Consider the following 26,585-nt stretch of genomic DNA (forward strand, 5'->3'; position numbering starts at 1 on the left):
AAGAGAGTTGAAGAACAAGGAAAAGGGGAATGGGAAAAGTTTAAGACCCAAGAGAGAAGGATGGAAAAGAGAAGAGGATAATTAGAAGTATGGATGTTTGGGGAGAGAAATAATGTTTTTGGGCTAATATATTATATCTCTCTGTCCTCTACTGTATTTGTTCAGTGCCTAACATATTTGGGCTGTATGCTGATTGAGGCCTCTAGGGGTCACTGTAATACAAATAAATTTTATTTTATATTGACTGTTTATATTGTGGTAGCACCAATGAGCCCTGATCAGGTCCCCGTTGTCCTAGGTACTGTATAGACAAATAACAAAAAGATGGTCCTTCCTCCCAAAGAGTTTACAATCTAAATAATTCCTTATAAAAGTCACCCACAAGCAGCAGGATTCATTCAGGTTGTTTTTTGTTGAAAGGATCGTATTCTCCATGGGAATTAAAGGGATCTCTTGTTTCCATTCTATTAAAGAGAGGAAGATCTTTGGTCTTTCCAAACCTAGCAAATTTACAGGCATAGATTAAATCACTACAACCAAAGTTAAACCAATGTGAGAGAGTCCACACACACAAGTTGCATTGGCTTAACTAAACCAATTTAAGTTAAATCAGTGCAACTTCTGTGTGTACACAAGCCCTAACAAGTAAATGCTGTCAAAACTGGCTTTTGGAGGTAGAGGTGTCGTCATATAGGCCAAATACTTTTTGGCTAATAGTATGATGGCAAACTCTACTAATGAAAAGTAGTATATAAGCACTAGGCATTAATATTATATTATTAATATTACAGACTTCCTGTTAGAGGGTGGGTTTTGTCAGTCACACAATTAGACTCTTAGGGATAGGGGTGTTAGGACTGATGGCACTTTCAGCATGTTGCAGAACTCTGAAAACTGGTATTGTTACAAAGGGAAGTTAAACCAAAAGGGACGAGTTGAGTTTTAAAAAGGTTATTAGATTTCCTCATAATGCCTTATTTGGCAGTGTTTGCTCTAAATGGTTCCCCCACCCCCTTTAAATTTGTATAAAAATTGCACAGCCCATTTTGCTCTTGCTGTGTCAGCTTTTGCATTCCATCACCGCAGCTGCACAGCTAAGTGTACTTGTCTACTTAGTGTGGCCGTATCACAAACTAGACAGTTACAGCTTAGCTGCTGCTCTGGAGTCAATAGGCAGATCTCAACTGAAGTGACTACATGTAGCAATCAACAGAGCCCGGCAACGAGGCTGCTTAATGCTTAAAATGATTGACAAAGACTGATGAAACCTGAAAAAATGGCTGAGGGGATCACTTGGGACTTTTGGGAACCTCTTTGAACCCTACTGCTGCCCCTCCCCCACAGACCCTTTCAAACAAATATAAAACCAGCATATTTTGGGGGCGTTCATTGTATAGAAGCATGCTCTTTTGGGAGCTTTTCTTTGAGTGTCTGGCTCCCTCCTCTCTCCCTGTGTCCCTCTTTGTGCTCAGTTCCTCTTCTCTCTCTCTCTGCCTCTTCACTCTTTTATTTCCTTTGCTCATTTTCTGTCTCCATCACTTTCTTCCCTCAATCAGCAGCTGTTTCCTTTACTGCTGAAAACAGCGCAGTGCTTGGAGATTAGGGCTGGGGTCATGACTCTTCCCCCTGCTCATATTCCCAAGCCAAGTGCTTCAGTGCTGATTGCATCACAGTGTGAAGCAAGGCTGGCTCTAGCACACAGCCAGACCAGGCAGTTGCCTAGGGCAGCAAAATATTAGTGGCAGTAAATCATCCAAAAACTGTTTGGATGGGGTGAGTGGGTGAGAGGGGGTGAGTGACTGCAGGCTGGTAGGGGTGAACATTTGCCAGTTTGCCTACGGCAGCAAAACTGCTAGAGCCAGCTCTGTCTACAGCTGCCAGCATGGGGGAAGGAGACCGATGAGGAGTGGAAGTGCTGAATGAGTAGATAAACCGAGCTATGACAATACAACATATCTGTTCACAGGGCCAGGGAACCAAGGTATGTGTGGGGAAAGGAATGCTTTGGAAAGGTCTTCGGTGAGGTGCCTTCCCAGTGGATGTGCAACTGTTATACCACTAAGAGTGTTGTGGCTAGCAAGTTTAGATCAATCAAAAAGAATGGCCGGAGCTGCTGGGCAGCTCTTCCAAGTAGATTGCTTTTCCTGTAGTCTGTTGGTACAAGAGGGGTAAAAAGCAAAGGCATGATGGGCAGCAATATCATCAATCCCTGTTTCGCTGGAGTAATTGTTGTCTCGTTTGTATTAGCATTATACATGGGCCCATACTACAGCCTTTGATTGAAACCTCCACCCATGGAACTTTGACCCTTGCTGAACAATCCTTCCTGTGTGAACCAAAACATACTTCCTGTCAGGCCTTGGGTGAGTCACATAGTGTAACATTTTCAAATGCATCTAAGTGATTTAGGCTCCCATATACCATTGACTCTAAGCTCCTAAACCACTTAGGATCAAGTTTTAAAGCTATTTAGGCACCTAACTCCCAGTAGGGGCTAGGTTCCTAAATACCTTTAAGAATCTGGCCCTTAGGCACTTTTGAAAACATTACCCTTAGTGTCTCTCTGCCTCAGTTCCTGATCCATAAAATGGGGGGTAAAAGCACTTCCCTACATCATGGGGTGTTGTATGTCAAAATCTGTGAGGTGCACAGATTTGATGGTAATGGAAGCCATACATGTACCAAAGACAGAGTTAAACACTGATGATATTTTATTTGCTCAGTGGCAATAAGAATTTTTCATGGGTGGACTAAGAGGAAAAAGTGTGTGGTTTTCCTCTCCTGCTTTTAGCCTAGGGATTACATTTACGGATTACAAAATTAAAATCCTAGCTGTGTAACACTTGATCAAAAGCCCACTGAAGTCAGTGGAAATCTTTCAGTTGATTTCAGTGGGCCTATAAACCCCAAACCATTAAATCTTCGAAGTAGCAATATACTTAACTCTGGATCTTTATGGAGATATCAATTTATTTTGTCATCTTTTCCCCACAAGGTAGGTTGGTACTGCTTTATGGTAGCTATATGAGACAGCTGATGTGCCATGATGATGATATCCTTACAAATGTGCTAGGAAAAATCCTTTTAAAATGCAAATCTCTCTCTCTCTCTTTCTGCCTTTGTTTGATTGTTTCAATAAACGATTGCTGCATCACTGTTTTGCTGGAGGGAGTACCCCCCTCCTCTTTTCTTTTTAAAGCTAACTCAAGCAACATTTAAGCTAGTGAACTCTAGCTGAATATCAGGAGCTGGGGAAAGGAAACACTTTCCCCAAGTAAAGTACAAGGAAACTCCCGTCTAAATGGTTCATACATATTTAATGGTGTGAACCCTCAGTCGGGGTTATTACTGTATGTGCAGAGAGTAATTAGTAATGACTCAGACTCAAAGCTGGCTGTCACAAAGCCCTTGTAATCCTCAGATTGAAGAGATACAAACCAACTGCTGTAGTGCCACTTTGTGGCGAAAGCAAGAAATATATAAATAGACGATGTAGTTTTCCTCACTCAAATAATTGCTAAAAACAATAGTCCAGATTCCCCCGTGTCCCAACTCTGCTCACAGCAGGGATCTGGGAAGCATCAGGGAACTGTTTTTGGTGCCCTGATTCTGGAAGCCAGTCTGGACCTGTATCCCTCCACCCCGGATATGAGCTAGAGCAGCCTAGGGGCTGTTCTGATTTATGACACTGGCATATGGAGCTTTACTGTGCCCCTTCCAATCCTCTTCCTGTCCCCACATATACGCTTTTCCCACATCACGTCCCCTATATCAAGATGGGGGGGAGGGGCGGTGGCTGGTGGAGAGCTGCCTCTACCAGCTTTACACCAACAGGAACCCCTCTCCACCAGATGCCAGCCAGGGCCAGAATCTGGCCCCTTTGCGCCACCTGAGCAGTGCAAAGGAGTTAGAGTGGAATGAAAATCTGGCCCAACATACTTGTGTATAAAAGAGCAGACAGAGAATTGTCCAAGTAAATAAACTTTGGCTACTTTTATAGCTCTCAATTTCATTTCCATAAATCCAGTGTGCTAGTAATATTCCAGGGCTTTCCCTAAAGCCTAAACTGCACTGGAGTTTATCTAATCATTTTATCAGCCCGACTTCACATCTCTTTTATGACCGCCTTTGATTGGAGTGAGACTTTGGGATCTTCTTACCCATTCATTTCCTTTAGCACTACACTACAAGGCTGCACAACAACCTGTTTAAAAAGAAACAGTAGCAGCAGCTTGTGGGTGGTGTTTGATCCTGCAATATTTTGGAACCTTCTGTTGTTTGTAAAATGATTGGGGAGAGAAGCCCACCTTTTGGAAGTCAAGCAGGAGCAAGTGAATTTGAAATGATTTAAATTCTCAAGTTTCTAATTTTAGCTCTGACAGAGAAGAGAGTAAAATGACCTATGACTGAACCTTGGTTATTATAACAACAAGGAGTCCGGTGGCACCTTAAAGACTAACAGACTCCTGGTTGGTTTTGTGGATATAGACTAACACGGCTACCTCCTGATACTTGGTTATTATAAACTCTAGAAAATACTTTGTTAGATCTGATAAACCCACATTTTTCTGTTTGAATTACGTATGCATAAACTGAGTAAATTTGCACAGTGACTGCAGTATAAGGGAAATTGCACGTGCATCAAGTGAAGATGAGACATCTCTAGACATACTGAATGTTGTGAGTAGAGAAGAGTCTAGTTGACCAATTGCATTTGGTGCATTAGATTTTCTCCTGTAGAGAACAAAGTTCAAATCTGGCTGTAAATCACCAGTGCAGGTAAGTATCTCATCCTAATCCCTATTAGTCCAGGTCAGAAAAATCTGTATGCAATTTGGCATAATTGGCACTTTCTACACAAGTGAAGCCCTTGGTTTAGGTGCTTCAGGTCAGGACAAGGGTGCCGTGAGAAGTGTGAGGAAGTTCACATTGCACCTGTTCTCACCATCCAGAACACGAAGATCACCCACACATGTAATTTAAATGTGCTACATACATGTTTATTTCTTTCTATGCTTCTTATCCCTTGGTCTCTTATTTGCTTTATCTTATCTTAAAACCAATCTGATTTTTAATTTTAAGAAGCTCAGGGCTCTCTGAAAACCCTGAAATGTGTAATAAATCCTGATCCATTAATTTTTTTGCTGTACATTTTTTTTTTTTTTTTTACTCCTCTTGTCAAATGTGTTATTGTGCAAATCTGGCAGGCCTGTCTGCTTCTATTCTAACTTTCCTTTGTCACTGATTTATACTCTCTGATGTTACCAACTGAGATTTGCCCCATCCTCCAGAATTGTTTGCAATGGAAGAAATATTTTAATTTGGACCAGAAAGAGTTAATTATTTTAATGACTTTTTGTGAATTATAATTATCTATTCAAAATTGCTGATTTTCATCACAACACTCTCTGGTGGCAATACCCATATAAGTCGAAGAAGCCTAGGTACACTGTCAGCTCACATTGTCAATGAAATCTGAATAGATTAGTTGTATAACATCTTTCAGTAGATGCTGTATAAAGGAATTCCAAATGGATTGGGGATTTGAGTATTTTACCAGACATAGAAAATCAGTGCATTCAATTTTAGAATCAGTTTTATTTAATGTGGGTTTTAAAGATAATAGTTTCTAAAAAGTATGCTCATTTTAAATACATAACTAAAATTAGATAAGGGCTAAAACTGAAACTCCATATCTGAACCACTTCCAGTTTTGAAGGGTTCTGTGTATATGATTGGCTTCAGATCCCTAGAATCTGAACTTGCCCATACAATTTTGGTTCTGGGTTAGATCCAAAATCAGAAGGGGCCCTTTCTCTGCTTGGATGTAGATCTTATGAGAACAGTGAATACTTCAGTCCAAGAAGGTGGCACTCTCATAAGAACAGCTGATCTCATGAGAGTTCCACCAACTGGGCCTAAACCTCATGAGGGCAGAGTTTCAGCACTGTCCAATTTGAGCTGTAGCCCAGAACGTCAATCTGTACCTGATTTGGAGCCAAATACTGCCTCCTTGACCTTTCTCTTTACTGTAAAACTTAACTTGTCTAAAAACTTGTCTCATACTCTCTGTCTGGATGTTAATGTTTGGAGTGGGGATAAGGGTACAAATTTAGTGGAGCCATTACTTCAGGGTACAGACCTTCTGGAAGATAGGTTAGATCTGCCACAACAAAGAGAGAGAGATCCCAAGAGAAGGCTATGAGAAGGGAAATGGCACACAGAAAAGCATACATGTGGTGTTTGTTCTTGAGCCCTAAAGCAAGTTAGGGCTTTTTATTTTTATCCACTGAAGTATCCTACTCTTGAGACGCTGCAGTACTGAGAGACGCTCTGAAACCACACTTGGAACAAGATGGGTCAGAGCTCTGTGTTTCATAAAAGAGAATCCTGGAAAGTACTGTAAAAATCCATGATATACCTAGGAGGTGAGATCAGCTCAATATCCCTTGCACTTTGATTTCATAAAGTAAAGGCCAGACTGTTTGCTGAAGCTAAAGGAGTACTGCCAAGAAATGTGTCTCAGAATTTACTTCCAAATTAAAATATTTGGGCACCTTTCTGTTTCCACATTGACTATTGTGGCTTCAGTAATTAAAACAATCAACCAAGTTAGTTTAGGTCCAATGTGCAAACCATGCTGTACATTCAGAAACTGGTTTGGATTCTACCCTCTCCCTGACACTACACTGCTATAGCTCCATTGACTTCAATAGAATTACTCTGGATTTATGCTGTTGTAAGTGAGAAAAGCAAAAGCCCAGTATTCTGCTCTTCTTTACCATGCAGTATATGACATCAGAATATAATTCCGTATGTGCTATCCTAGTGCATGTACATAGCTTAGCTGTTAAAAATGTTGCCTCCTGGGTTGATCATCATTTTCCCTCACCAAACAAATCCTCAGTTTGCTAAAGAAACACATAGAATCATAGAATATCAGGGTTGGAAGGGACCTCAGGAGGTCATCTAGTCCAATCCCCTGCTCAAAGCAGGACCAATTCCCAACTAAATCATCCCAGCCAGGGCTTTGTCAAGCCTGACCTTAAAAACCTCTAAGGAAGGAGATTTCACCACCTCCCTAGGTAACCCATTCCAGTGTTTCATCACCTTCCTAGTGAAAAAGTTTTTCCTAATATCCAACCTAAACCTCCCCCACTGCAACTTGAGACCATTACTCCTTGTTCTGTCGTCTGCTACCACTGAGAACAGTCTAGATCCATCCTCTTTGGAACCCCCTTTCAGGTAGTTGAAAGCAGCTATCAAATCCCCCGTCATTCTTCTCTTCTGCAGACTAAACAATCCCAGTTCCCTCAGCCTCTCCTCATAAGTCATGTGCTCCAGCCCCCTAATCATTTTTGTTGCCCTCTGCTGGACTCTTTCCAATTTTTCCACATCCTTCTTGTAGTGTGGGGCCCAAAACTGGACACAGTACTCTAGATGAGGCCTCACCAATGTCGAATAGAGGGGAATGATCACATCCCTCGATCTGCTGGCAATGTCCCTACTTATACAGCCCAAAATGCCATTAGCCTTCTTGGCAACAAGGGCACACTGTTGACTCATATCCAGCTTCTCATCCACTGTAACCCCTAGGTCCTTTTCTGCAGAACTGCTTCCTAGCCATTCAGTCCCTAGTCTGTAACAGTGAATAGGATTCTTCCGTCCTAAGTGCAGGACTCTGCACTTGTTCTGTTGAACCTCATCAGATTTCTTTTGGCCCAATCCTCTAATTTGTCTAGGTCCCTCTGTATCCTATCCCTACCCTCCAGCGTATCTACCACTCCTCCCAGATTAGTATCATCTGCAAACTTGCTGAGAGTGCAGTCCACGCCATCCTCCAGATCATTAAATGAAGATATTGAACAAAACCAGCCCCAGGACCGACCTTGGGGCACTCCGCTTGAAACCGGCTGCCAACTAGACATGGAGTCATTGATCAGTACCCGTTGAGCCCGACAATCTAGCCAGCTTTCTATCCACCTTATAGTTCATTCATCCAGCCCATACTTCTTTAACATGGGGATTCTAAAAATGTAGCATGGATTTACAAAATCCCCTGTTGACTTCAGTAGGAGCAGAGTTAGACCAAGGTTGAGCCCTTTGGAAAATTTCCACCCTAAAGAGCTACAATAATCACGTGTTAAGGTATCTGGGGCTGAAGCATCATGAGGGTGTTTCTTTAATGTGTGCTGTTTGTTACTGTTTCTTTTTCTGTTTGCAGAGGGGAGGTTGTTGGGATCTATCATTTCCTGTATATAAGGAGGTGTAGGGAGCATATGGGATGTATTGTTAGGGAGTGTTTATGCAGCTGTGGCCTGAGAAGAAATCAAAGCATGTGCAACCTATAAGAAATGTTTGTCCTCAATAGCAGCCTTGATTCTACTACACAGCAGTTACAACAGCTAATAAGCTGTAGTAGCCTCCATTGATGCTATTGCTCTGTAGAGAAGGAACAGCCACTGTGGCTACACATATATGCATGCACTTGACACCTTCCTGGTCCTCCTGTGTGCCCTCTGCCCTGTCCTAACTCCCTTTGCCTATTACTAATTAATTCCTTTATCCCCCAAGCAAAGCTCTCCAAATCCTGCCATTGCCTTCCTACCCCAATGCCATGGAAGCATAGGAGTTCTGCAGTCAGGGGTTTCTGTTGCCATAAAAAGGTGCTGGAAGGATGATGTGGAGCATTATACTTGCATCAGGTGAGGCAAATTAGACTCCCAATGATATCTTCTGCCACCTTCTAGTTTTCTAAGCAGGAAGCTTTCACATGAATTGTATGCAGGGTTGTTATAGCCGTGTTGGTCCCAGGATATTAGAGAGACAAGCTGGATGAGGTAATATCTTTTATTGTTCCAACTTCTTTTACATGAATTGACTAAGAAGGGGAGCAAATCCTCTCATTTGCTTTAAGTGGAAGTTCTTGCTACCCCAGTGCTGAATTATGGCCTCTTACAGAACAGATGAATGGACTCTTGTGGAACCACAGAGCCATTTCAAAAGATTTTTATAACCATAAAATGAAGAATTATCTGCCAAGTCAAATTTTACAGTCTCTTTTCAACCTGCACGGCCTGTCAGCCCGAGCAGCAGCTAGAGCTGGTAAGGATACACATGATTAGGAAAAGAATAGCATTAAAAACGAAAAATCAGCATTTGAATCATGTAGCTATTTTGAGCTAGTCTTCTGTCCATGACCACCCTAATTGAACCCCAGTGAAGAAAATTCAGACTCAGTGAAATGGAATCAGTTCCCCCCACCTTATTTTTATAAGTGATAACCTGCTTACTATAGCACTACCAGGTGCCTGTCTCTGCTGCCACGGACAGAAATTAAAGGTGATTTACCACATCTTTTCCACAAGAAAATTCCCAGCTGCCTTACTTAACGTCTTGCCCAAAGGCAATTGAAATCAATTTACATATATAAACTATTGTTCCAAACAGTCACTGTGTTTTTTCTGGAGCGCCAAAGGCATCATTATCCTTACACTAAATATAGCTTTAAAGTGATACTATCAGGTGAATACTTAGAAACAATCACTTAGGCTATTAAAAATGAGAGATTTTTAAAAAATTATTCTTTGTTATTGGTGCCATTTGCTTACATTAAGCTCGGAGAGTGGAAATAATCAGCTTCATTTCTTTTTAGAGTCAGTTTTTTGTCAATCTTACATTCAGGTCACTGTTTATTAGAAAAATGATGCTGTGTTTGGACTCCAAACAATGAAGGGAATGTCTATTTGCTGGGCGTATGGTTTATTTGTTTATTTTCTAATGTCCTTTTCCAAATGAATTCATGGAAATGGTTCTGTGGGTCTAAAGTTTTAAGCAAACTTATTAGTAGACAATTCAAATTTAGAACCACTTGAGTTGACAGGTTCCATTTATATATAGGGTATGAGGAGGGAAGGAGAATTGGGTATAGTGATTTATATAGAATCATAGCACTGGAAGGGACCTTGAGAGGTCTTCCAGTCCAGGCCCCTGTGCTCATGGCAGGACTAAGTATTCTCTAGACCACATTACATTACTAAACAGTTTGGATTGTTTTAGAAGTAGTAGAGTACAAAATCTCTGGTGGTGACTTTTCCTAATTCATCCTTCATACCTGGTGGTGGGGGGGGGGGGTGTCTTTTATGAGAAGCTTTTAAAAATAAGTTAGGGTTACCATTCGTCCAGATTCGCCCGGACATGTCCGGCTTTTTGAGCTAAAAATAGCGGCCGGGGGGAATTTGTAAATGTCCGGACTTCCCCCCTGCAGAGCGCGCGCGGCTAACAGGGCAGCCGGCCAGATGGTGTCACTTACATGGGGCTCTGACAGCCAAAGAGAACACGTCCTCCACCTCCCCTGCAGCAGAGATCACTCCCTCCCTCCCTGCATTCGCAGATCGCCTCCAGCAGTTCGCACCGGCAGTCTGGAGCTCCTCCCCCGCTCCTCCTCCCCTGCCAGCCAGCCTGCCGGGACGAACGGCTCACAGAGACGTTAGGTGAAGGCCAACAACAAGGGGACCAGGGGGTCAGAGAAGGGGCAGGGAGGTTTTGGAGGGGGCAGTCAAGAGACGGGGGGGGGGGTCCGGGAGTTCGGGGGGGGACTTTCTGGGGGAGGGTGTGGATAAGGTTTTGGGCAGTCAGGGTACAGGCAGGAGGTAGGGTCCTGGAGGGCAGTTAGGGTGGGGGGGGTCTTAGGAGGGGGCAGTTAGGGGACAAGAACAGGGAGGCTTAGGTAGGGGGTGGGGTTCTGGGGGGCATTTAGGAGCAGGGGTCCCAGGAGGGGGCAGTCAGGGGACAAGGAGTGGGGGTAGGGTTGGGGGCTCTGAGGGGGCCAAAAAGTGGGAGGGGCAGGGGCGGGGCTAGGGCAGGACGGGAGCGGGGCTAGGGCAGGGCTCTTCCCGTCCTCTTTTTTTCTTGCTGAAATATGGTAACCCTAAATAAGTACAAGCCTGTAAAAGGTGTCCGACTGTCTGTACTATTGTGCACTGCCACCCATCACTGTAGTAGTCTGAGTGCCTTCCCCACAAAATACCTTAGGAACAGCAAAGTCCCTAGCAGACTCCGTGGAGTTATTGGATCTTCACCCATATCAGGTTATAGAAAATTCTGTTTGGGGTAAGGTGTTGTGGCGTAAGGAGATGGTTTCCATTTGAACAATATTTCCGGTAAGTCCTAGCTCTAGGAAATTGTTGATAATCCTGCTGTAGTGGAATTGAATGACTTTTAGATGCATTTCTTACTCCATGGAATTAGCATGAGAAGCTTCATCATACTACAGAGTGCCTAAGCTTGCATTCCTTGCACAGCCCATTTATAGCAACTGGATTCTTGACTGTGCAAGGCCCATAACTTTTTTTAACCTATAAGCAAAGAGTGGGGAGGGGGAAGAACCTCTCAGTAGAACTGAAAACAATTGAATTTTGCTAGCAAATTTTTCTTTAAGTTAACTGAGCATCCAACGAACAACTGTGGATTGAAGAGGACAGTGCTGTATACCAGGGATAGTTTTATTTTTCTTTTAAGATGCAAATACGTTCCAAAAGTTTTAAGACCCAGTTCAGGAAAACATTTAAGCTTACCTCCAACCCTTCCCAATTCTCCTATGGGTGACTGTCCCCATTGCCTAAGCTTAAGGCTTAGGCCAAATAAAGGGTGAGTACAGTGATTTAAGATACATAAACTGTTACAAATACTTTTAGTCCCAATTCCAGAACTAAAAATCAATCCTTGCAAACATTTATTGTGGATGTTTGATGCTTATATCTCGGAAGAGGCCAAATAACCGTAGGTAGAGAGAAGAGAAGCTGTTCAGAATGAAACGGCCTAAGACAAAAGTACATTATCAGTAGGATCTGTCTTCCCCTCCCCTTCAAGATGTAGTAGTAAACTATTGATTCCTTAATCCTAATATTTCTGTGAACTAGAGTAATATGGAAAGAGTTAGCATATGCAGCCATTTAATAATGTGCATAAGAGTAAGAACAGCAAGAAAGATAAACAGGAAACACTGCAGTGCTCCCTTGAGATTTAGATGAAAATTTCTTCTAAAGCCTCAATGTTTTGAACAAGCTGAGAGTTTATTTTCATGACAGACAATTTAAGGTTGTGTGGAGCCAAGAAGTAACTGGAAAAAAGTGTCCAAAATTACCTCAGTTACAATGCATTTGCAAGCGGGGAAAGGAGGATTACAAAAAAGGATGTCTTGTAATCCCTAGTGGACAGCTAAGCTGCAAGCCACAGCAGGGGATATCATCAGGAGAACAATATGAACCTGTCACAACAGAACAGAAGACCCAGTGCAACTCACTTGGTTTTAAGCTTCACTACCAACCTGAACTCAGTCAATAATCATTAAGGCTTGTGACTTTTGATGAATCTGGACCAACTTTCGTCTATATTTTCCAGTAATTCAGTCCAGGTTCAAGCCATCTTTCCCTTCCTCATGTGATTTCCCCCCAACAAGAGACAGGACATAGACTCCCTTACATGACACTACCTTTCAGGATAGGTAGGATGTGTGGTTTATTACACCCCCTTACTTCCAAACTCTTCTGGGGTGTTCAGCTAGCTTTCTCCCAGTTATTCAGAGGTTGACCCTCTGACTCTTCAGCTTTCATCTTCAAGGGGTCAAAATTTACTCTCTATGTCCACTACATATTCACCTCTTCTTCAGGATATCTCCCAGGAAGATTCCTGCTTCACACCTATTCAGTAACAATGAAATCAAAAAGGCTTCAGATCCCACTGTTGACTGTGAAAATTTTTCAGAATGGACAGCATGGACACCGTAGTTCATCAAACCAGAATATGATTAGTAGCCATTGCTACAACAATGGGTCCCCATGGAGCCTTTTTATCCCTGTGCTGCTGAATGGTGGAGGCAGACACCACCTCCCTGAAGAGATCCTGCAGATGGGAGGAGAGTAGACCTATCTGGTTGCTTCCTCCCCCCCCCCCCCCACCACCATCACCACTTGCTTGGAAAACTTACAATGCAGCCAGCCACCCTTTGAAGATTTGGAAGGGAACAGGGGATGAGCCAGCTGTCCCTGAAGTCAGAGTTTGGGGACAGGTGATTTATAGGCCACCAGCTCCGGCAGAAAATAGCATAAGGCCTGCATTCTGTTGAGTCAGTATTCTGCATCCGGTGACAAAGGAGGGGTCACTCAAACTAGGCCCAGGTTTGCCAGAACCTGGGATGAGTTACTGGTAAATCTGGAACAATTGTTGTCCATAGGTCCAAGGGAAGCCCAGGCCCAATGCAGTAGGAAGAGGAGTGTGGGTCACGGCTTATGGCTACGCACAGAAACCATACAAACATCACATGTTTGTTTCAGTGTTGCCATTAATTTGGAGTGCATGGGATTGTGCACATATGAACTAAAACAGAAGCCAAAAGGATCAGCAGGCCTCCTGCAAACAAAAACCAAAAAGTTCTAATCTGGAAATATTCTATGGAGACACAGGCGGCACAGAAGGGCCATCTTAGGTATCAAGTTGTTTGTACTAGTCTCAAGATTTTATTACATTTTAGTGCTTTCACAAGATTGATGGAGCCAGCAAGACACAGGGGGAGAGTAGGCAGGTGCTACAAAATTTCTCAAAAATGAGCCACATTCCTGGCCTGCTTTTCCCTATATTTAAGTCACATGCCTTTCTCTCTTTTGATAGAGAATTTACAAATTTATTAAGGATATTTCAAATAACCTTTTTCCTGAAAGTCCATAGGGCGGAAATCCTACACCATCAAAACCTGAACCAAACAAAAATAGCATGTAGGAGGGCAAAGCAGATCAAATAGTCTTAAAAAAAATTTAACCCTTAGGTAGTCAGAGTACAACTCTACAGCTGTCAGCAGGGAAAGTAGCCAAAGATCTAACAGCAAATGCTGCTGAAAAGATAAAGTCCAGAGCTTGACATCTGGATTCCACAGCTGTCAAACCTGTCTCCTCTGTAACACCAGCTGTTGATGTTCCTGCTGGAGAAGGCAAAATATGTGGAAAGACTGCAGCATACTCTAGAAAAGGAGGAGACTGACATTTTAATGTAGTAAATTTCATAGCACCGCAGATTGACCGTTTTCTTTAAAAATATATAGGTTATTTAACTGTTCTATAGTATAATATGGGATATTATTTTGGCTTTTGGATATATTTGAAAATTCTAGGGAGCAAAATTACAACTGGGTGGGCAATATAAATCAGGTCGGTAGCAGTGATTATGAAGGCTTATGTGGCAGTCTGCCCCTTAGAATGGGAGCTGGATTCCTTAACTGTTCATTTCTATGCTTTTTATTGTGTTGATTTTTTGAAGTCATAAAAGTTTTGTAAAGAAAGTGCAATATTTTGGGCTGGGCCAGAGCAAAGGAGAGGTGTTAGCTGGACTCTTCCAAAACATGTTTTTAATTTTAACCCTTTTTATGGAGTTTGTTTAGCAATAAGTTAGGCCTTCTCAATAAACAACAGTGGCACCAGTTTAATTAAAATTTGGGTTTTAAATCAGTATAGTTAAATTTGTGCAAACACCTGTGTGGACACACATGCACATTGGTTTACAATTGGCTTACATCAAATTATTTTAAACCAGCTGTAAACTGATTTGTGGCTGTCCACATAGGGGTTTGCACTGATTTAATTTAAATCTATTTTCAACCGTTTTTATTTAAGTCGGGGCAACTTGTATGAGTAAACAGGCTCTATTGCCTCAGGGATATACATTCTGATGCTCTTTAAAGTGTCATCAGTAGCTAAGAAATTTGATCATAATTTAGCATCTTATACAAGATCATTCCCAGGTTTGTGCATTAAAGGAGGAAAGTGAGGAAGTATTGAGGAGTCAGAAAATGTACAAACCAATGGGTCTGATATCTGCAGAGGGCAGGATCCTAGGAACGTTAAGCAGAGATGAGATTGCAAAGTACACAAAGAAATAAAGACAAATGATCACAAAGCCTGACAAGCAAAGATGGTGAAACAGAGATTTGATGGAGGCAACGGTGAGGTTATTTCTGTGATTTAAAATTAAAGGTACTTGAAACATACAGTATAAAGTCAGCAAGTGATCTATGGAAGGCACTATCTATGAATATCTGGAGGAGGAGGGCATAGTATGGCTGTTAAATGCATGTGAAAAGAAAGTAAATGAGGGGTACTACCAACACCAGCATTGGGCCGGCTAATCCATTTCCATCTGTGAATAAGTTCTCAAAGAAGAGTACCACAACTGAGTGATCAAGCTGGCAAATGACACAAGACTTGGTGTATAGTTTAATAACAGAAATAAAATGGATTAATATCAAGGCCTACATAAGTTAGGCCAGAGGATCTGTGATAACTGAAGGGGGGTGTGGGGTAGCTCCCTTATGGACACCCAGCCAGCCAGTTAGCTGTAAAATCCCTCTTGGTGTCTGTTCCCTGCTTGCTTTACTTGTAAAGGGTTAACAAGCCCACAGGTAAAAGAAAAGGAGTGGGCACCTGACCAAAAGAGCAAACGGGAAGGTAGAACTTTTTAAAATTGGGAAAGAAACTTTCCCTTTTTTCTGTTGTTCTCCGGGGAAGGAGACATAGAGCAGCAATGCTATAAACAGCAATGTTATGTAAGGTTTGAACCAGGTATGAAAATTCATCAGATCATACCTAGAATTACTTATTTGAACCCCCCCAAATATGTAAGTAAATTAGGGATGTTTAGCTAGACGCAATCAGGTTTATTTTTGTTATTTGGCTTGTGGATCTCCTGTGCTAACCCTAGATGCTTTTATTTGCTTATAACCTTTAAGCCGAACCCCCAAGAAAGCTATTTTGGATGCTTAATTTTTGGAATTGCTCTTTTAAAATCTAGAAAAAGCCTAAATTCCAGATATATTTTCTTCCTTTTTGTTTTTAATAAAATTTATCTTTTTTAAGAACAGGATAGTTTTTTGGTGCCCTAATCGGTTTGTACATGTTGTTGGATTAGCTGATAGCAACAGCTAATTTCCTTTGTTTTCTTTCTCAGCTCTTCCAGGGGGGAGAGGGGAGTGAAAAGGCTTGAAGGTACTCCACAGGGAGGAATTCCCAAGTGCTCCTTCCTGTGTCCAAAGGGGTTTTTTTGCATTTGGGTGGTGGCAGCGTTTACCAAGCCAAGATCAGAGAAAAGCTGTAACTTTGGGAGTTTAATACAAGCCTGGAGTGGCCAGTATTAATTTTTAAAATCCTTGAGGGCCCCACTTTCTGCACTCAAAGTGACAGAGTGGGGATTCAGCCTTAATAGTGTCTCATTTCCTTTTATGGTATATGGTGTATGTTAACTCATATTAATGGGAGTTCTGCTATATAAGTACAGGGCTGGCTCCAGGCACCAGTGTAGCAAGCAGGTGCCTGGAGCGGCACGTCCAGCCGTTCAGCGGCAATTCAGCGGCGGGGCTGTCACTCCTTCTCGGAGTGAAGGACCTGCCGCCGTAGAATGAAACGATCACGTCTTTTTTTTTTTTTTTTTTTTTTTTGCTGCTGCTTGGGGCGGCAAAAACTCTAGAGCTGGCCCTGTATATGTACTCCTTAAGAACACGAATCAAAGCCCATTGGTATCAGTCAAAATAATCCCATTGAATTCAATTGACTTTGGATCCAGCCCCAATTGGAAAAGAAATATCCTAGGAATTAAGTTGGTATTTTGAATGTTAGATATGTGCAAATAGCAGAGAGAGAAGATTTTTATTTTTTCTAATGATTTCCTCTTGATTTTTTAAAAAAATTGTATACAATTCCATATGGCATAAAACCAGTACTAGTTATATTGGAACAAAGACCTCAACCTATAAATCCTAACATCTCTAGGATCAACATACTGAAATCAGAAACAATGAGAATACCAACTATGCTTGAGGGGGAGAATCCTAGTCACTCCTAATTACCAGCAGGCTGTAAAGTACCCCCAAATGGTTTAGGCAACTGAAGGCGTATCAGCTACTTTTAGATTAACCAAATATTTACATCACTTGTTTCTGTTGGAATTAACATACCTGGTCTTCAGGGAACATCTGCAATTTAAGTCTAAAGATCAAATAAGTTAATAAAAATGTTCTTACCTTATCATTTCGGGTTTAACCCTTTAAGGGCCTGATCATGCAGGATGATCATCAGCTTCTAGAAAGTGCATCTTTCAGAACAGGGGCCTTAAGGAAGGTTGGAGTAGGACGGCGTGTCAAAAAGGGGGACCAAAAACTAGGAAACAGGTGAAATTTAAAGCATATAATGAAAGCTTTGGCACTGCCATCCATCTAGAGGCAAAATACTTTTATTGACATCCCTGAGAGTTCTGTATGAGGAATAATGATAGATATTAATTAGCTAGATCCAGATCCCATTGAAGACCATGGGAAACTTTCCAAAGACTTCAACTGGCTGTTGACTGGGCCCAAGGATTTTGCTCCAAGGTAGAAAACTGACTCTTTGCTTTTAATTTAAATGACTGCACAGCTAACCAGCAGCTTTTCTATGTCTGACCTATCCGCAAAAGGTGCAATTGTTGCTGGGATTTCAAATTTTGCTGAGAACAGTTCTGAAGGTGACTGACTGTCAGGCTGGACGTGCAGAACTGGTAAAGGCTTTTCGTAAAGCAGCCTGATCTTAGCATTTTCTCCCCTAAACACACTCGGAGTTGCTTTAATAACATGCTAATCAAGAGTTTCCCTCTGGATTTCCTCAGAGTTTGTCAGGGCTTTGCTGAAGTAAGGAGAGATGGTGAGAGCGATTAATTAGATCAATTAAACTGATTAAGTGGTGCATAAAGCGCTATATTCTTATTTCTTTCCCTCACTGGTTATTCATTTATTACATCCTAAATACTCAGTCCTCACAATTTATAAAATATTCAAAAGGAAGAAGGTCAAGCAACTGTGCAGCAAGTGGCTGAATATACTCTGCCCCAAAACTTACTCGGATTGGCCAGTTGGGTATTTTTAATGTCAACAGTGCCATGTGTGAAGTAGTAGGCTCCTGGTGCCTTTCTCTGGTGGTATGCACCAGTAACCTTGTTAATACACTTCCTGTTGTCGCTGATTTTTTTGAAAAAGATTATTCCCTCCCACCTTTTTCTAACCAATATCTTGCCCACCTTTATAGCTAATAAATGATCATCTGTAGGAGCTCAGTAGATAGTTACACATAAGCAGCCTGCAGCAATTGGATTTTCTCTTTAAAAAGAAGCAAAGTTATGTACGCATTTGAGAAATATGGTTGACTTCATGGGATGAACTATAGAGATTTTCTTGATTTGATAATCCCTTTAAAAACCTCTATCTCCAGGTTTTGCATCCGTTGTTCTGGTAGGGTCTGGTACTGCTTTATTTTTTTTTATTTTTTATTTCAAAGCAGCACCAGACCCTGCCAGAACAACAGATGCAAAACCTACAGACACATCTCCACTGCTACAAGGATCAACACCCCCCACAGCACACCTTTCAAGATCTATGGGTCCTACACATGCCTGTCACAACCTCATCCAGTGCACTAAATGCCCCAATAACCACTATGAGGGTGAAACCAGACAATCGCTCTCGAATGAACTTGCACAGGAAAATGATAAACAACAAAAACGCCCTATCACCTGTGGGTGGACACTTTTCACACAGTAATCACTCTATATCTGATCTATCAGTTCTCATCTTCAAAGGGAACCTGCACAACACTTTCAAAAGACAAGCCTGGGCGTTTAAATTCGTAACTTCGCTAGACACTAAAAATCAAGGTCTTAATAAAGACACTGGATTTATGGCTTATTACAATAATTAGTAACCCACTAATCTCCCTTTTTGTCCTTTGACTACGGGTGTGTTAACAGGCCACTTAACCTTGAATGACTATGTGCTAACTACTTATGCTAAACTATCTGTTTGATCTTGTATTTAGCTTTGACATTCTTAGGCCTTGGCTACACTTGCAGATGTACAGCGCTGTGAGTTAAACCTGACTTCGTGCACCTGAGTAGGGAAAGCGCCGCAGTCTGTCCACACTGACAGCTGCCCAGCGCATTGTCGTGGCCACATTTGCGGCAATTGCAGCGCTATTGGGAACGGTGCATTATGGGCAGCTATCCCACAAAGCATTCTGGCGCCTTGGGTTGTGGGAAGGGGGCGTGGGTGCGGAGGATTCTGGGTCCTGTCCCAATGCCCGTGATGCATCGCTTCGCATCCCAGAAATCCCTTTGTTTCCATCCACCTTTGGTGCCATCTTTCAACAGTTTCTGTGCAGCGCGATCTGTCTGCGGGAAATGGAGTCCGAACTGCTGAGGCGTATGCTGATGAGTCTCGCCAGCACGTCACGTTTGGCTGTCGAACTATTCCTTAAGATCCAAAATGACAGTGAGAGTGAGGGTGAGGAGTCCGACTATGCTATCGAACCGCGTAACGCGTACGACATGAAATTGCTTGTGGCATTCACAGACATGCTCAGCACCATGGAACGCCGCTTTTGGGCTCGGGAAACAAGCACTGAGTGGTGGGATCACATCGTCATGGAACTCTGGGATGATGAGCAGTGGCTGCAGAACTTTCGGATGAGAAAAGCCACTTTCATGGGACTGTGTGAGGAGCTTGCCCCCACTCTGCGGCGCAAGGACACGAGATTGAGAGCTGCCCTGCCAGTGGAGAAGCGGGTGGCTATTGCAATCTGGAAGCTGGCAACTCTAGACAGCTACCGGTCAGTCGCAAACCAGTTTGGAGTGGGAAAGTCGACCGTTGGAATCGTGTTGATGAAAGTTTGCAAGGCCATTAATTGCATCCTACTCAGAAGAACCGTGACTCTGGGTAACGTGCAGGAAATAGTGGATGGCTTTGCACAAATGGGGTTCCCTAACTGTGGAGGGGCGATAGATGGGATGCATATTCCTATTCTGGCACCACCCCACCTAGGATCAGAGTACGTTAATCGGAAGGGGTATTTCTCTATGCTTCTCCAGGCGCTTGTGGATCACCGTGGGCATTTCATTGACATTAACACAGGCTGGCCCGGAAAGGTGCATGACGCACGCATCTTTGGGAACACTTGGCTGTTCAGGAAGATGCAGGCCGGGACTTTTTTCCCCAGAGCGGAAGATCACAGTAGGGGAAGTTGAAATGCCCATTGTGATCCTTGGAGATCCTGCTTACCCGTTAATGCCGTAGCTCATGAAACCCTACACAGGGAGCCTTGACAGCAGCAAGAAACGGTTCAACTACAGTCTGAGCTGGTGCCGAATGACTGTGGAGTGTGCCTTTGGCCGTTTAAAGGGCCGCTGGTGATCTCTGCATGGGCTGCTGGACTTGGCCGAAAACAGCATCCCCCGGTTATATCCGCATGCTGTGCCCTCCATAATATTTGTGAAGAGAAGGGTGAAAGCTTCACTCAGGCATGGACCTCTGAGGTTCAACACCTGGAGGCTGAATTTGCACAGCCAGAGAGCAGGGCTATTACAGGGGCCCAGCACGGGGCTGCAAGGATTAGGGATGCCTTGAGGGAGCAATTTGAGGCTGAAAACAAGCAGTGATATCTGGTGCCCTGCACAGGAGTGAAGTGCAGTAGTTCCAATCTTTAGGAATCAGTGTTTGCTAAGCAGACAAGCAGACTTGCAGTGCCTGTTTATTTCCTGGGCTAAGGAGTCTTTTACTTTATACAATAATAAAGAATGTTTTCGAAGCCAAAAAATCCATTTATTGAAAATTGAAATCCAATTTATTTATTGAAAAGAAACAAAGGGGGTGGAGTGGGGAACAGTACAATCACAGATTCGCGTATGTCCTGTCTGGTGTGCTGTGCAGTGAGTGCTGCACTTCAGGACAGCTATACTGCATGGTGATGGGGGTTGAGCGCAGAGGGTAAGGGTCGTGGTTTTCAGGGCTGGGTGGTGAAGATACTGGTGTTGGAGGCAGCGGGTAGCGTGAAGAACACAGAAGTTGGGGAAAGTGGGTTGGAGGTGACAGTGGGGCACAACGGAAAGAGTTTTGGGACAAGGGCTGTGGGGGGGGTGGCGTTTGCATTTGCGGTACTGCTCCTCTTTCTGCATGGCTACCAGCTCCTGGATAGCGTCTGCTTGGCGCTCCAGGATGCTTATGAGCCTATCAGTGCTTTGCTGCTGGTGCTCCGTGCTTTGCCGCCGGTGCGCTGCATTTTCCTGGCGGATCCTGCTTTCTCTCTCCCTCCAGTCCTGTGCTTTCTCATTCTCTTTAATAGATTGCCGCATCACTTCTTGCAGCATGTCTTCTTTGCTTTTGCGCGGTCTCTTCCTGAGTCTTTGCAGTCTCTGAGCAGACGATAAGAGGGACGGCTGAGGTCTCAAGGTTGATGCAGCTGTATAGGCAAAATGCAACATTTAACAGAGGCAGCATTGTTTATACCAGACAGAGTAATGATTCCCCCCGCACTTAAGGAGTAGAAAACACACAGGATCTACACAATAGCATAATTTTCCCATCCGAAACAGAGCCCGTGGCAAAAAAAGAGAAGCCCCGTAGTGGATCACATTCACCTAACACACAAAACGTCCCCAGTTTGAAACTGAGCAGAAACAGGTCATTGTTCCTTTTTCTGACTCCCCTCCTGCATTTTTAGTCTTAGAACAGAATGCGCTGTGAAATTTTACTTTGAATTATATCAAATTATATCCCACAGGAGCCTCAAAATGGTGAGTAAGGGGGACTGATTGTTTCAAGGCTGCACTGTCCTCTGGGTTTCTGTGACTTGGTGAGAGCCAACAGCTTCAGGGGGCACCTACACTGAACACTGTCCCAACATTTTCCACAGGAGTTCATCCTGGACGATATCTCGCTGCTGAGGGTGACCTGGGAAGTAAGGGAGAGTCTTCTACTGCAATGCAGCTTCCGCCCTGGCCCATATGCAGCTTGCCTGTGTGCAGCAATGGTCCCCCCCGCCCCTCGCGGCACAGTGGCGCAAACACGTTAGCTGGCTGGGACAAGGACCACGGTGGCTCTCCCAATAAACCTGTACAAGCGCATTGCACACGTTCTGAATGAGACATTCGAGGAGATTACCAAGGTCGATTACTGCGATGTGATAAACCACATCAATGCACTATTCCGCATCTAGGCATGCATGCCTAACCCTCCTCTCCCAAAAAGCCCGCACCGAAAAATTCCTTCCCGAAAAAAAACCCACTTACCGGGAACCTGCTCTTCTGTTTGTCCTCCACCAAGTATCGGCTGCTGCGACTGGCTACCTTCCTCCTGGCTCAAGAAGAGCTCCTGGCTGCATGGCTCCAGGGATCCCGGGATATCTCCATCCGGCCCACCACCATCACTCCCGTTTTCCTCCTCCTCCTTCTCCTCCCCCCGACCGGCTCTGAAGTGTCCATGGTAGTGCTCGGAGTGGAGGTGGGGTTAACCCCAAGTATCGCATCTAGCTCTTTGTAGAATCGGCAGGTCATGGGGGGAGCACCCGAGCAGCCGTTTGCGTCACGGGCTTTGCGGTAGGCACTCCGCAGCTCCTTCACTTTAATCCTCCACTGCAGTGCATCCCGGTCATGGCCGCTTTCCATCATGTCCTTTGATACCTTCCCGAAGGTATTGTAATTCCTACGGCTGGAGCGCAGCTGGGACTGTTCAGCTTCCTCCTCCCAAACACTCATGAGGTCCAGCAACTCGCCATTGCTCCATGCTGGGGCTCGCTTGGCACGTGGAGGCATGGTCACCTGGAAAGATTCGCTGATAGCACTCCACACCACGCCGAGCTGAGCAAACAGGAAGGGGATTTTTAAAATTCCCGGGGAATGTAAAGGGTCGGTCACATGGTTGGTTACCTGAGGCCAGGGCAGTAGAGTTTGAACTGATGACCAGAGTGGCTAGAATAGGCATTGTGGGATACTGCCGAATAATTCTGGAGGCCATTCACAGCGCATTGGGCGGCCACACTGGCGCCGCAGCGCTGCAGCGGCAGCGCAATACTTGCTATTCCTCTCGGAGAGGTGGAGTACATGCAGCGCTGCAACCACGGAGATACAGTGCTGCAAATGCCTTGCCAGTGTGGATGGGGAGTGAGTTACAGCGCTGGGGGAGCCTTTACAGCGCTGTAAATCTCGCAAGTGTAGCCAAGGCCCTAGTACTTTTCCCAGACCTGAAGAAGAGCTCTGTGTAGCTCAAAAGCTTGTCTCTCTCACCAACAGAAGTTGGTCCAATAACGGATATTACCTCACCCACCTTGTCTCTCTATATATCTAGGCATTTATATCCTGTCTGCCATCTTGGATTAGCTCATCAGGGGAAACCAATTCCTCTAGCTGCTTATGAAAACCTAAAACCTTTGTTCAATTATAAAAGCATATGTCTGGGCATGATTTTCAGAGGTGCCGAGCACTTACAACTCCATCTGAAGTCAATAGGAATAGCAGGTGCCCAACACTTAAGAAAATCAGGCCCTAGGAATGTAACAGCCACAGACAGGATATGAGAAGTGCAGGCAAAAAAAAGTGTCGTTTTTTTGAGCCAAAATCTCTGCTGGTGTAAACCGGCTATGGAGCTTCACAAATTAACATCCGCAGAAGATTTGACCCCCCTTCTTTCCTGGCAGTTTCAGCAGAAGTTTATTTCTTACATAATGCTAATCTCAGGAGTTGGTAATGTTGTTATTATACTTAATGCTGCTTTAGTGTTTTTCATCTTCAATGTACTTTACAAAATGTTAACTCAGGCTTTGTCTAGAAAGTTGTTTTGCTTGCACAGTACCGATTTAGTAAAGCAGTGCAACCCCCTAGTGAGCATGCAGCTATCTTGGTATAAAAGTGCCGATACTGCTATCTTTATTCGTGTACAGGAAGGGTAATTAAAAGTACTATGGTTATGAGACACTGGCTTAACTGAGTTTATGCTTGCGGTTGTACTAGTATAACTATTTTAGTAAAAAAAAACACTTCACACCCCTAACTTGAAATAGTTACACAGGTATAAAATCTGTGTGTTGACAACATACTTTTATTTAAGATTATTTATCATTTAAATTATTTGGCTGGTTAAGGTGATATGCAGTGGGGAAATACAATGAGGATTAGAAGAGAAGGCACAGGATAGAAAAAACAGGGAACTAGAGACTATGGCTCCATTCCTTCTTCCTCAGCAAATAGTCAATCCTGGTACAGGAGGCTTCTGCAGGAATCTTCACCCTCCAAGGCTGCAATAATCTTTCCTGCTGCTTTGCCTCTGGTCTTCAGAGGATAATGACTGGTGGATCTCTCACTCCTCCCAGGCCCACTCCTGTCCCATATATCAAGCCCACTGTGCAAGAGTCCCAAGGGAGCTGGAACTCAATGGCCATTTCAATGACTGCGGGATCATGCCTCAGATTAATCAGAGGAATGGATGATCCACTGTAAAACGATCCACATCCAGGCACAAATTCTGCGGTTTTTAGTCAGTCCTTTACTCTGGCTAAATTCCTGTTCTGTTTCAGTAATTCAGTTTGGGTAAGGCCTGAGTAGGTCCTCGGGTTTTTGAGTCCCACCCGTTTCCAATGCAGAAACAGCAGTGCAAATTGCTGTTCTGGGTGTCTCTACATTATTCTTGAGTTTTGTGAACCATTTCCACCCCCACCTCCCATTTAAGCCATTGGTTTTCAGTAGTCAGGTGTTGCTCACAGAATAGAAGCCTGTGTTATGAAAACAATAGATTTTTTTATTATTATTATTTTTAAATTCTCACTGTGCTTCCAGGAACACTGTGGGAATAAAAACTTAGCCCTGGTCTATACTACGAGTTTAGGTCGAATTTAGCAGAGTTAGATCGATTTAACCCTGCACGCATCCACAAGACAAAGCCATTTTTGTCGACTTAAAGGGCTCTTAAAATTGATTTCTGTACTCCTCCCCACGAGGGGATTAGCGCTGAAATCGACATCGCCGGGTCGAATTTGGGGTAGTGTGGACACAATTCGACAGTATTGGCCTCCAGGAGCTATCCCAGACTACTCCATCGTGACCGCTCTGGACAGCACTTTGAACTCAGATGCACTAGCCAGGTACACAGGAAAAGCCATGGGAACTTTTGAATTTCATTTCCTGTTTGGCCAGCGTGGTGAACTCAGCAGCACTCAGCAGCACAGGTGACCATGCAGTCCCCCCAGAATGTTTCTACGCTCCCCCTATCATCTCTGTCCCTGAGGTTATCACAGATTAGAAGGTGAAAAAAACGCACTCGTGATGACATGTTTTCCGAGCTCATGCAGTCCTCCCGCACTGATAGAGCACAGTGTAATGCATGGAAGCATTCAGTGGCAGAGGCCAGGAAAGAATTGCTGTGTTTGCTTAATGGCAAAAGTATCATGCCTCGTTAGTGATCCTGCCCGAGCCAGGTCGCTGTGTCGCATGCACTCCGCGCTGTGTCAGCCTTGGGTGAGGGCATGACCGCTTTGTGAGAGGAAGGCCATAGATATAAACATTGCATTAGGTAGCTTCTGTAGCTAGAGAAAACATTCCTGTGAATTCGGCAAAGCCCATGGCAAAAAAAGAGAAGCCCCGTAGTGGATCACATTCACCTAACACACAAAACGTCCCCAGTTTGAAACTGAGCAGAAACAGGTCATTGTTCCTTTTTCTGACTCCCTTCCTGCATTTTTAGTCTTAGAACAGAATGCGCTGTGAAATTTTACTTTGAATTATATCAATTATGAGTTAAATAATATGGAAGCTCTTTCTAAGTTATAGTCCTGGGTTCCTTACCCTTTCAGCTGCTCTGATAAATTAACATTTTTGTTAGGGGCCGGGGGAAATTTTCATGAAGCCTTTTATAGGGACTAAATGCAATCTAGGACTCTGAAATAATCTTAACGTGGCCCATAGAGTGCAATCCTTCGTTCTGGATTTGTCATTCCACAAGTTGAACTGCTCCTTACTACTGTCCAGGCTTCATGAGCCATGGGAGCAAGGGGCAGGCTGAGGTAGGTTTGACCACGCGGTAATGCCAGCTGGGAGAGCAGCCTGAGGCAGAAGCCTCCAGCTCACATGATATTCCAGGCAGGACTGAATCTCCATGAGACGAAACTTAAAGAAGAGAATGACCTGGAGTCACTCCCATTCGGTGCTCTAAGAGGAGGATAGCCATGTCTTTCCAGGCACCCCGATCAACCTCACCGAGTCTGCCAGCTGAGCGGGACCCCGGCTGGCAAGAGCCGGTGGACAGAGCCTCAGACTGGCAGCGAGCTGAGCCGCTCAGCCTACTGCCAGTCTGGGGCTCTGTCCACCAGCGCCGCTCAGCCCACTGCCTGCCTGGGGTTCTGATCCTCCAGGCAGGCAGCGGGCTGAGCGGGTCCGGCGGACAGGACCCCGGAAAAAAGGCGCAAAATGATTGTCTGCCATTGCTTTCACGGAAGGTGGGAGGGAGGGGGGGGGCTGACAACATGTACCCAAAACCACCCACAACAAAGTTTTTGCCCCATCAGGCATTGGGAGCTTAACCCAGAATTCCAATGGGCAGCGGAGACTGTGGAAACTGTGGGATAGCGACCCACAGTGCACCGCTCTGTAAGTCGATGCTAGTCACGATCGTGAGGACGCACTTCGCTGACTTAATGCACTTAGTGTGGACATACGCAATAGACTGTATAAAATCGAATTCTAAAAAAATCGACTTCTAT

This window comes from Malaclemys terrapin, chromosome 9, assembly GCF_027887155.1.
Source record: "Malaclemys terrapin pileata isolate rMalTer1 chromosome 9, rMalTer1.hap1, whole genome shotgun sequence".
NCBI lineage: Eukaryota > Metazoa > Chordata > Testudines > Emydidae > Malaclemys > Malaclemys terrapin.